Source organism: Pteropus vampyrus, unplaced genomic scaffold, assembly GCF_000151845.1.
Source record: "Pteropus vampyrus isolate Shadow unplaced genomic scaffold, Pvam_2.0 Scaffold150, whole genome shotgun sequence".
NCBI classification, from domain to species: Eukaryota; Metazoa; Chordata; class Mammalia; order Chiroptera; family Pteropodidae; genus Pteropus; species Pteropus vampyrus.
The window spans coordinates 1,975,504-1,979,566 of record NW_011888931.1 but is presented as its reverse complement, the minus strand read 5'-3'; positions in this window follow the sequence as shown (position 1 = coordinate 1,979,566).

Here is a 4,063-nt window from a genome sequence, read left to right as displayed (position 1 = left end):
TGGCCTTTTTTCCCCAGTTTTGCTTTAGCTCCCCTTCCTGCCCGGAGAAGATATTGCCATATGCCAGGCTTAGACCTGAACGTCCATTTCTGTTCCACGAACCCCACTGTCATCAGCGTTTTTCTGATTATCTACCTGTGGAGACCTCCATGGTTGGCAAGCTGCTATGGGCCAGGAAAAAGGCCAAGAATCATCACAACAGAGAACAGGTCTGCTGTTGATGCTTCTGGCTTTTTAAAATTCTCTCACTCTCCTTTTTTCTTTTTCCGTATTTCTCTAAGTGAGCTCTCTGAAGCTGCAGCAACAGTATAACCTGGGAACTTGTTAGAAAGGCAAATTCTCAGGCCTCAGTCCAGTCCTTACCGAACCAGAAACTCTGGGGGTGGGGCTCAGCAGCCTGTGTGTCAATAAGCAAATTATTTTTCCCTGCTATTCAAGAGCAGCTTTGCCTGTGTTGCCTTTCTTTAACAAGGCAAGCCATTGCAGGCGAAGGAAGTTACCAGCTTTTTTGAAGTGTCACGATCGCTGTATAGATTCCCATCTGTCCCCATGTGTTCATTGATCTGGAAAACAATACGAAAGATACATGAATGACTATTGAACTAGCATATTGTAATATCTCAAGTAGGCTGTAGGTTCTTTGGTATTAAAATACAGCAGAAGGCAATTTCGACATCTAGTTATCGATCTGAGAGGCAGAGGAACAATTTTAGACCATTGAACAAACCGGGCTCCCTTTGCCTAAATAGGAGCCAATTCTGTCCTCCAGATAACTACAGACCCTCCTCTCCACAGAGTTTTCACCTCATGGGGTGGGAAATGATCATTGGGCTGGAATTTTTAAAGAAAAGAAATATCAGATTCAAAAGCAATTTTTATGTGCAAAAAAAATTGGTTTCAAAAATGCATTTTCTTCCAATAACCAAAGGCATCATTTGTATGTCAGAGATGAGTAGTGAATGAAAGGGCTTAAAAAGTGACTCAGCACTTAGATTCCATAAAACAAAGCAGAGGTTCACAGGTTCAAAGCACAAGTGCAATGTACACGTATTTCAAAATTTAACTTCCACTTTGGTATTGCAGTCCAAGTTCATTGTCATACGTAATGGGGAGAGACTGTATGTAGGGTCTCTAAAGTGAATCCCAGCCTTCAGGGATAATGAAGACCTCTTTTTGCAGATAGGAATCTGTGCCTATATCCTGGGTCTTGGAGGGCTGGTTGTTTCCTCTGAAACCAGGGACCCGCATGGCTCCACCTGCCTCACACACTGTGACTGTTTAATCATTTGTCGTATCGCTGGGCCCCAGCCCTCTTCACCCCAACGTGCCTTCATTTATCCAGAGGCTGATTCCTACTCATCCTTCAGGTTTCAGCTTATATGTAACTCACAGAGGAAGTCTGTGACCACCAGACCAGTTTCCGTCCCTGTGCTTGGCTTCCCTATGGTATCCTGTCCTCCTTTCCTGATACGGAGCATGTTGCAGTGTCAATAATTTACTTCAGAGACAGTATGAAATGATTCGTGCTGGTTCGTTGAAAAGTTGCCACCTAAGCAGGTATGCTACTCCAACACATCAGAAGCAAATAATCCAATTAAAAAATGGACACAGGGCCTGAATAGACATTTTATCAAAGAAGACACACAAATGGCCAATGGGTCCGTGAACAGGTGCTCGATATCACTAATCATGAGGGACAACATAAATCAAAACTACAATGCGATATCACCTCATACTTACTGGAATGGCTGTCATAAAAAAATAAGCAACAAGAAGACATGGAGAAAACAGAACCCTTGTGCACTGTTGATAGAAATGTAAATTGGTACAGCCGTTGTGGAAAACAGTATGGAAGTTCCTCTAAAAATTAAAAATAGAACTACTGTATCATCCATAAATCTTACATCTGGGTATTTATCCAAAGGAAATGAAATCAGTATCTGGAAGAGATAGCTGGACTCTCATGTTCATTGAAGCATTATTCACAATAGCTGAGCTATGGAAACAAACTAGGTGTCCGTCAGTGAATGGATGGATGAAAATGATATGATATATATACACAATAGAATATTATTCAGCCATAAAAAGAGAAATCTATTTGAGACAACGTGAATGGAACTGGAGGGCATTATGTTTAGCGAAATAAGCCAGACAGAGAAAGGTAAATACTTTATTATCTCACTTATACGTGGAATCTAAAAATGTCAAACTCATAAAAACCGATACTAAAATGGCTGCAGGGGGCGGGAGGGCTGTGAGGAAAATTGGAAGAAGTTGGTCAAAAGGTACAAATTTTTCAGTTATAAAATAAGTAAGTTCTGAGGAGCTAACATATAGTTAATAATACTATATCATATACTTAAACTTTGCTAGGAAAGTAGATCTTACATGTTCTCTTCACACACACACACACACACAAACAGTAACTGTGAGGTGATGGATGAGTTAATTAACTTGAGTATGGTAATTATTTCATAGTGTCTATGTATATCAAATTATCATTTTGTACATCTTAAATATACACAATTTTGTTTGTCAATTATACCTCAATAAAACTAGAGGAAAAAAAAGAAAGCCGTCGTCCAAAAGTAGCCACTATAAGCATTTGTTATCCGTTTTTGATCAACTCTCCACTCTTTCGATTAGCATGCAAACATCAGAAACAGGGTTGCTGAAAACCATGGATTGCTAGCTAGTGTGTTAAATGTTAGCAATAAGCCATCCTTAGTGAAATTAAAAGAAGTGAAGGTATGTGGATAGGAGAAAATATTTGAGAAACACTCCTCACCCTATATAAAGGAGGCGTGTAGCCCTTACCTTACAAAGGGTCCTGTGGGTTGGCCACAGCGTTCTTGTTTCTGATGGATTGTTCGAGAACATTTTTATTGCCCAATGACAACAGAGTCTGTCCATAGAATGTCTTCTTTCCTAAAGCAAACTTTTCATGCAAGGGGGTACTCACTTGGACACCTAAACAGACAGCAAACTGAGCCTTCGTCAAGCTTTCAAGTTAGTTATCTAAACTAGTTTTGGCCTGCATGTGAATAAACATTTGCTTAATAAACGTTTCTACATGGGATAAAATTTTGCCTGAGGCTTGATTTTATTATAACCCATAGTCAGGCAGAAGGGGTAGCCAGCTCTCAATCACGTTGCATTCCTTCAAGGCTGTAGTGGCCTCGCAAAAAGGAATCCAAGGGCTGGGCAAGACCTGACTGTAACTGCTTTAAGTCTAGTTGCTTCTGGTCAATTGTCTGCTCTAAGAGGGCAGGGACCACTTATTAAACAAATCATAGGAGCAAGATACATTTTGAAATGGATGGCCAAATGTTCTGGCTTGCCAGGACAGCCACATGAAGATAGCCCAGAACTGTGCTGAAGAAAATATAAACAGATGTGTGAAAAGCATGAGAATACATTGGCCAAGAAAATGTTGTGTTTTATATAATTCCACTGAAGGAGCAAAACAGCAAGAATGTTCATACACTGACATATATTTTAATCGAAATAGTTTTTCTTTTGAGTTTGAGTCCTTCTTTTCTGTAATTTAAAATTCTCTGCTTCCATAATGATTGAAGATTATATGCAACTATAGAGAGGGAGACAGCCACTTTCAATAGTTTTAAATTATCGGATTCATTATAAGTTATCCCACGCCTCAGTTTCTGTCATTTTCTTATGCCTCTATGTCAGTGGGTTACACTATATAGCATGTGTAAGGAATAAAAAAGCAGAAAAAACCCTCCGAGTACAGATGTGTGATGACGATCCGTTAGACTGAACTATGAGAAGCCCTGATTCCCTTCCTTCTGGTGCGTGTTGTTTTTCATCAGGAAAGAGCAAACCTGTCATAGCCCAAAGCTCTCCGACTGACTCCTGATTACTCCAGGACGATGACGTGTTCTGTCCTGTGGCTCACTTTCTTTTGATCAACCAGGAGTTGAAGGCCAGTCAATTGTTGCTACAAAGTCTGCTCCCAAGCTCCTTGGCACAGATTAGTAGCCACTGGCCCCATATGGCAACTGAGCCCTTAAAACGTGGTTAGTCCGAATTGGGATGTGCT